General features: G+C 38.6%; 1 non-coding gene across 1 annotated transcript; it reads right to left on the bottom strand.

Moving 5' to 3' along the window:
- Positions 1-8,344: 8,344 nt before the first annotated feature.
- On the bottom strand, positions 8,345-8,416 carry TRNAR-UCU (transfer RNA arginine (anticodon UCU)). Its single transcript has one exon. It is a non-coding gene; the product is annotated as a tRNA-Arg (tRNA).
- Between the last annotated feature and the right edge of the window lie 179 nt (positions 8,417-8,595).

Genomic DNA, 8,595 nt, shown 5'->3' on the forward strand with positions numbered 1-8,595 from the left:
GATTGAAACATATCATCAAATATGCCCAACTATGTGAAAATGTCCTTCTGTTTTGTGATCCAGGATCCAAAGTGCATCACATCTGGTTGCCGTGTCTTCTTAGTGTTCTTTAAGCAAGAACAATCTTGATCTCTACCTTTTAAAAAACCTTTCATGACAATGACATTTGTAAGAAATCTGTACCACTTGTCTTGCAGAATGTCCACATTTTGTCTTTCTGTGATTATTTCCTCATGATTCAGATCAGGACCTGTTACATACTATTCCAGTCCCTGTTCAAAAACTATTGTGCTCGCTTCAGCAGCACATATACAAAAATTATTAAGAATTGCAAGACGGCAACAGCACAGCATTAAACCCAAAGCAAGGTTCTTGGGAGCATGGGACCGTGTGTGACTGTTCACGTCCACATACCCACCCCATCACGCCAGCCAGGGCACGGGGTTAGCGTTTCTGGAAGCCCACCACAGAGATGATGATGTATACTCCCCACTGCGTCACATGGGGAGACATAGCCATTCTGCAAATATGAATTCCAGGCTTCAAATACTTCTCTAATCAGTTCTAGTTTATCAAGACTTCTGGTTCTTTTTCTTACACTAGTATTTGTCAAAATGCAATAAAGGTTCTAGATTCCAAATACATCTTGGTAAATGGTAGCTAGTGTGAAATGTAGTTAATGATACACAGTAATTTTAAGCTGTTCCCAGCATACTATTTCCTACCCTTCCATACTGACTGGAATAAATTCATGACATAAAATAAAATGTTTTCAAAATACCCTGGAAGTCAAAATGAGAGCCAAACTCAGTGACTCAAGAAAAGAAAATGTGCATCACCATCAATTAGATAGACTCTCATTCATCTACCCATCAAACATATACCAAGTACCAACTATGAATGAGACCATAGACTAAGTGATGCAGAAATGAATATGAATAGAACATAGTCCTATACTTGAGAATTCCATTGTTTAGGGCTGACAAAAGACATGAAATATGCACAATGCAGTGTGAGAAATGCTACAATAGACTTGCTAATGGATACCAGGAGAGCCAACTTCAAGCCCAGACTTTGCCATTTACTAATTTTATGAACACCCAGCACATTTTACATAGGAATCAGTAGAGTTACAATAAAAGAGGAAGAGCTTTGGAAACAAAATTATTAAGCGATATAAAAAATGAGAGGTATTATCATTATCAACCGTAACTTGTTCTTGATACTCATTTGATAAAATACTCATGTGTCATGGGTGGTTTTCTAGATGATATGCTATGTGTTTTAAAAGAAAGCAAGATCAACTTAATAATGTCACTTAAGCGAAAATCTCCGTCCTCTCTGTTCTGCTTTTTCTATAGTCAACCCAGGAAACCCGCCTATCAGCAGGCTCTGGTCACCCGTAACCCACAGGGTACGAAGCAGTACTTAGACTGTACACAGGATTAACATGGGTATGTCTTTTTAAAGCAATTTTATTCGAAGATTTATAATTGTGAAATTTTTGTATTCCCAGTTGACTCTTGCTCTTCCCTAGGGAAAGGAGAGGTCATGAAAGCCCTAAGAATAGAAGTGCTTCCTAACAAAAACATAACTGGAACTGTGGGCACTTTTACATTATTAGGGTATTATCCTTGCTGTCAAGTCCAAGTGAACAATAAGAGCTAACGCTCTGAGAAAAGACAGGCTAGTAACACAGACCAACACCACCTCTGCTATCTTTAGTTCACCAAGAAAGCAAAAGGACCCAACAGCAAGATTTAGAAGAAAACAAAAAAGTTTTTCACCCTAGGAACCAGTGTTTAGTTTGCTTATTTACTCGGAACAAAAACGCTCACAAACTCCCACACATCAGTTCCATTTCCTACGGCAACTGCACTTCATCAGGTTTATAAACACAACTTCTCTGACACGGTGAGTTCCTGTAATATAAAAATAACCGAATCCTGTTTCTGCATGTGAAAGTTTACAGTGTTTATTATGATTTTAAAACTGTTTTCAGGGGCGCCTGGGTGGCTCAGTCAGTTGAGCATCTGACTTTAGCTCCGGTCATGATCTCGCAGTTTGTGGGTTCGAGCCCCGCATCGGTCTCTGTGCTGTCAGCTCGCCTAGAGCCTGCTTTGGATTCTGTGTCTCCCTCTCTCTATGCCCCTCCCATGCTTGCACTCTGTCTCTGTCTCTCCAAAATAAATAAATGTTAAAAAAATTTTCTTTTAATTAGAAAAAATTTAAAAAAATAAAACTTTTCAAATGAGAGCATGGTTAAAAAGGAAAAGGGTGCAAAATTAAGCTTATAGTACATGTGGAAGTACAAATGATTTAAAAGAAAGAAATCACAGGTGCCTGGGTGGTTCAGTCAGTTAAGCATCCAACTTTGGCTCAGGTCATGATCTCATTCACAGTCTGTGAGTTCGAGACCCTCAATGGGCTCTGTGCTGACAGCTCAAAGCCTAGAGCCTGCTTTGGATTCATTCTCTCTCATTCTCTCTCTCTCTTTCTCTCTCTCTCTCTCTGCCCCTCCTCAGCTCACGCTCTGTCTCTCTCAAAAATAAACATTTTAAAAACAGAAACAAAAATTCAGATGAGGTGTACAACTGGTTTATTTTTTTATTTGTTTAGTGTTTGAGAGAAACAGACAAACATAAAGAGAGAGCTTGAGCAGGGGTGGGGCAGAGGGAAAGGGAGACACAGAATCCAACACAGACTCCACTCTCCAAGCTGTCAGCACAAAGTCCAATGCAGGGCTCGAACTCACAAACTGTGAGATCATGACCTGAACCGAAGTCAGATGCTTAACGGACTGACCCATTCAGGTGCCCCTGCACTGGTTTTCTATTGGTGATTAGGATGCTATGTTTTTCCTCACCACAACTAATCAGTCATAATTTGTAGTCATGGTCTCAAAAGGCATAAGATGTACTTAAAAAATGATTTTCAAGTGGACAAATTGTTGTGAACAAAATGAACCTGAATCTTTGTATTTTTTATATGCAGGCGCTCCTTGACTTAAGATGGTTCATCTTACGATTTTTCAACTTTACAATGATGGGAAAGCAACATGCATCCAGTAGAACCATCCTTTGAGTTTTGAATTTGGGTCATTTCCTGGGCCAGCCACATGCAGGAGGACCCTCTCATGTGATGCTGGGCAGTGGTGGCCGCAGCTCCCAGTCAGCCAGCGATCACGAAGGGCAAACAGCCGATAAGCTTACAGCCATTCTGTTTTTCACTTTCTGTACAGTAGTCAATAAAGTATATGAGATACTCACTGCTTTCTTATAAAATAGGTTTTATGTTAAAAGATTCTACGCAACTGTAAACCAATGTAAGTGTTCCAAGCACTTTTACTGTAGGTGAGGCAAAGTTATGACATTAAGTAGTTAGGTGTATTAAATGAATTTTCAACTTACAATGGGTTCATTGGGAACATAATCCCATTGTTAAGTGGAGGAAGATCTGGATAAGAAATACCTGCAAATGAAACTATCACTCTTGGGGGCGCCTGGGTGCCTCAGTTGGTTAAGCATCCAACTTCAGCTCACGTCATGATCTCATGGTTTGTGAGTTTGAGCCCCACATTGGGCTCTGTCCTGACAGCTCAGAGCCTGGAGAGCCTGCCTCAGATTCTGTGTCTCCCTCTCTCTCTGCCCCTTTCCCACTCTCACTCTGTTTCTCTCAAAAATAAAAAAGCATTGGGGCACCTGGGTGGCTTAGTCAGTTAAGCATCCGACTTTGGCTCAGGTCATGATCTCGTGGTTTGTGGGTTCAAGCCCTGCGTTGGGCTCTGTGCTGACAGCTCAGAGCCTGGAGCCTGCTTCGGATTCTGTGTCTCCCTCTCTCTCAGCCCCTACCCCACTCTCTCTCTCTCAAAAATAAACATTAAAAAAATTTTTTTTAATAAATAAAACATTTAAAAAAAGTTTTTAACTATCACTCTTATAGTGGTTTGTAATCATGTAAATTTGGAAGGAAAATCCCCAAAGATATTTTTCAACTAAACCATAAATACATTTTAGCAAGGAACAATAAGAAGATCAATCTCAAGCTAATTTTAAAACTACTAAAAACTGCCATAAAGGTCAGTTTAAGAAGCACCATGAAACGTAAAACTTGGCCGAACTTTGTGTTTTGGGCACAGTCAAATCCACACCTGGCAAAAGGGGGAAATGAAATTAGAGCAAAGTGCCATCACCGAATGACATCGTTCAATGTGCTCCAATGTGCTCAAAGATCTGTTTAAGCAGCTGGCTGAGGAAGCTAACCTGGCTCTTTAACTTCAAGTTGGATAATAATGTTAATAATTTGGTATTTGTTCTACTTATGATAATAACATCTACACGGACATGTCATTTTGAGAAGTGCTTGACGACAGAGTGAGAGTTTTGAGATCTACGAAAAAATTCATGGGCATATATCCAGAAATTGGGCTCAAAAGAAGACAGGCTAAATTGTGGAAAGGTTGTCAGCAGCAAGGCCACCGAGCACCCCAGGAGCCACTTTATCCTTCCCAGAACCATTATCTTTTGTCACTGAGTATTTCTTTAACAAATATTTTGAGACAATGAAAAATGTTAATTTATGAATAAATGACTTTCAGTTTTCCATATGACAAAACAGTTCACCTTCTCAGCAGATGACACACCTCTTGAAACTCTTAACTGAAGAACAAAAACACTACCCCAGCTATTCAGCAGCCTTCCTGATGGCTGTCTGACCATGTCTCACAAAACAATGGAACGATTCATCCCACTTGAACAGATGTATATGAACCTGAACACTCTTTAACTCAATGCAGTTTTCCAAAAGTGACCATTCTAAAGCATTTTGTCCATTAACTAAGGAAAGCAATAGTAAATACTTTTTTTTCCAACAAGGAAGAACATTATATTTAAAATGGACAAATTACAGAAAATATCAAAATTCCCTCATTTTTTTTTAAATGTTTATTTAGAGAGAGAGAGAATGCACACACACCCCTACAAGCAGGAGAGGGGCAGAGAAAAAGAGAAAGAGAGTCCCAAGCAGGCTCCATGCTGTCAGCACAGAGCCTGATACAGGGCTCGATCACAAGAAACAGGAGATCCTGAGCTGAGCCAAAATCATGACCTGAGCCAAGATCAAAAGTTGAAAGCGTAACCGACTGGGCCACCCAGGCACCCCCAAATTCCCCAATTATTAAGGTAACATTTCTTGCAAAGAAATACCATGCTTACAGTTCTATCACTTTGTGACACAGAAACGTCCCCCAGCAATCCCTAACCCCACACATTCCTTCTCCTCTACCTTGGGTGACAAGGAGAACCTTGTTCTCTCTCACAAATATAAGAGAACAAATGTACAGGTATGTTGCTGGCTATAAGTTACGTTTCCTGTAGGCAACAGCACATATACCTTCACCTGTTATGGATCTCTTTTAGTAGTTTACAATAGTTATATGCCAAGAAATTCTGTATTCATTTATCATTAAAAATGTATTTTAAAAATACAATGTTCTCTTACATGTACATATCCCCTCCCATGATATTCACAAGTGTTTTACTTGAACTGCATTCTACTAAAGACTCCAGTATAAAAGAGCATTTCATCATCACCAAAAGGAGGAAAAAAGCTATTTGAAAAAAAATGGGCAAAGGTAGTCTCTACTGTTAGATGTTAGGATCGTGATAAACTCTGGGGAGACAGGATGGGATAACAGGGAAAGAATTCCAAGGGGGTCGATCTAGGATGCTGGTAATGTTCACTTCTTGACCAGAGTACAAGTTACATAGATGTGTTCATTTTGTAATAAAGCATCATGCTTTTGACTTCTGTATTTTACTTGCTTGTGTATTTTATTTAAATATGCTCATGTATCAGGTATTTTTCACGTATCACGTATCATAAACTTTAAAATGTATCATGTAACATACACTTAAAAATGAAAAAAAAATCCTTGAGGAATGAATAAATATGGCTCCTTACAGTTCCATTGTTCCTTAGTATAACATCAGTAGTTCTCGTGACCAAGTCTGAGGAGGGTGACATGGGGCCCCTGGGTGGCTCAGTCGGTTAAGCATCCGACTTCGGCTCAGGTCATGATCTCACGGTTCGTGAGTTTGAGCCCCGTGTCGGGCTCTGTGCTGACAGCTAGCTCAGAGCCTGAAGGCTACTTCAGATTCTGTGTCTCCCTCTCTCTCTGATACTCTCCTGCTCATGCTGTCTCTCTCTCTCTCTCAGAAATAAATAAAACATTAAAAAATTTTTACTAAAAAAATAATAAATATAAAATAAAAAATGAGGAGGGTGTTGTAATTACCTCAAATAGTGCTTATCATCAGCCAAAAAAATCTCAGGGAGGCTCCACACATAAAGTTAGCATTCTACAGTTGCAGAATAGAAGAAAAAGTAAGAAAAATGTATCTAAGTCTAGAATCAATCTTCAGAACTCACACATTCAGAAAAACAAGTCAATCAGTCGACTAACTGAAAAGGCTAATCCTTTCCTTGACAATTACATACCTACAATTTCAAAAAATGGGATAAAAAAGACTCACAAAGAACACATTTCAATTTAAGCTATTTAATTTTCACTTGTTTTCAAATGTGTACTATATGAATCCAGAGACAGAAGGAAAGAATTCTACTGCCTTCTTTTATTCATTTTCAGAAATATTTTAGAATTTAATTCCAAAAAAAATTATAATAACTGGTGTTTAAAAAAACCAACAGGCCTAAAATGGAGTCACGTGTGCTAAGTCCTTATCACCAAACCAAGACTTAACACCGAAACTAATTGCAGTTTCAACCTTCCCCAAGAGTGAAAACTTGACCAATCAGTCTGGAATTTTCCTGGTCAGCAATGGTTAGATAAACTATCTGATAGCCCTTATGTCCCTCCCAAAAAAGGTGACTTTGCCTGAAATAATCTATTTTACCCATTTGTGACTTCCTGGCCCTATCCCTTCCTGCCTTTAAAACCCTTTCCTCTTCTGCAGCTCTCTGGAGCTCCTTTGAATTTGCTAGATGGGATGCTGCCTGATTCACGAATCTTTGAATAAAGCCAATTAGATCTTCAGATTTATTCAGCTGAATTTTGTTGTTGTTGGGTTTTCCCCCCCACTGGAAGCAGGCACATTTGAAAGTGCAATCTTCATCTTATCAATGGAAAATCAAAGCACTTTAAAAATAAAATCTTAAGATCTCAGTATTCAAAGATGCCAGTGGGTGAATCAGCACTGTGTGCTATGTGTACCTCCGCTACATCTGCTCCCCTATTACATTTCTCTGACCGAGGTTTCTCAATAAGTTCCTGAGCTCAGAAACTAAGTTAGCTTAAATTCAATGTTTACATAAATCCAGTGAAAATTATTGACTTTAAAGAGATTGTGTTTTATAAGCCCATTTAAAGCACATCTTGCGCAAACCAGTATGATGTAAATGATGGCGACATGAAACTGAACACTAAACCCTTGATACAGAAAAGGGCAAGCTAACAAAGGAATGGGCTCACTGTGCAGCCTACCCACAGAACATATTCATTATGCAAGCTTAGCAGCCAGCACATACAATAATTGTTTTAAAAAAGAAACCTTTAGTGATTCTTTCTTCACATATAATAGATTCCTTCTTCCTAAACCTTCATAAGAATGGCAAAAGAAATGACTACTTTCACAACCATCTAAAATATTTGGTTTAAGCTTTAATTTTTTCAAGTCTGATTTCGTTTTCACCAGAAAGTTCCTTTTACTGTTCTTATTCCATAATATGCCTTTGATTCTACTATTGCTTGACCACTTGTCTGATGAGGCTGAGAAAAATCAGACCAATGGAATGCTATAGACCTAAACCTAACTTGCTCTGAATGTTACTGGATATACTCTCCTGTCACAGTCTTTTATGAATATAGCTTTTTCCATTGAAATTATGATCAGGATTTCAGAAAACAAAAAATTATAAAACTTCCTTCAGCAAAAGTAAATAAAACTTCCCTTAGCAACCTCCACATAATTTCCATATAATTCCCTTCCCTAACAACGATGTTAATGTGAACAGTAAACACGTAAAATAGTGTAATTAAATGCTAAATACACAGGGGTAAAAAGGAGCCTAATGCAAACCGTATTATGATAGGATGGATTCTTGTGGCCCTTCATTACTGTTCTTTCCACTTATTAAATTTCATTCTTAATTAAAACTTCTGTATTATATTCCAAGTATACTTTCCTAGTTTTTTAAATAATTTTTTTAAATGTTTTATTTATTTCTGAGAGTGAGAGAGAAACAGCGTGAGCAGGGGAGGGTCAGAGAGAGAGGGAGTCACAGAATCTGAAGCAGGCTCTAGGCTCTGAGCTGGCTGTCAGCACAGAGCCCGACACGGGGCTCGAACCCACATGACCTGAGCAGAAGTCAGACGCTTAACCGACTGAGCCACCCAGGCGCCCCTACTTTTCTGATTTTAAACTGACAACAGAACAATTACTAATGGCCAGGTCCTTATAAATGTCAATATTTTAAATGTTTAGAAACGACACATATAAACCACATCTCATAAATCATACATATTCTTTAAAAATAAGTGTATAAAGGCAAATGGAAAAAAGGGAGCTCTCTGTATTA

This window comes from Crocuta crocuta, unplaced genomic scaffold (assembly GCF_008692635.1).
Source record: "Crocuta crocuta isolate KB4526 unplaced genomic scaffold, BGI_CrCroc_1.0 scaffold219, whole genome shotgun sequence".
NCBI lineage: Eukaryota > Metazoa > Chordata > Mammalia > Carnivora > Hyaenidae > Crocuta > Crocuta crocuta.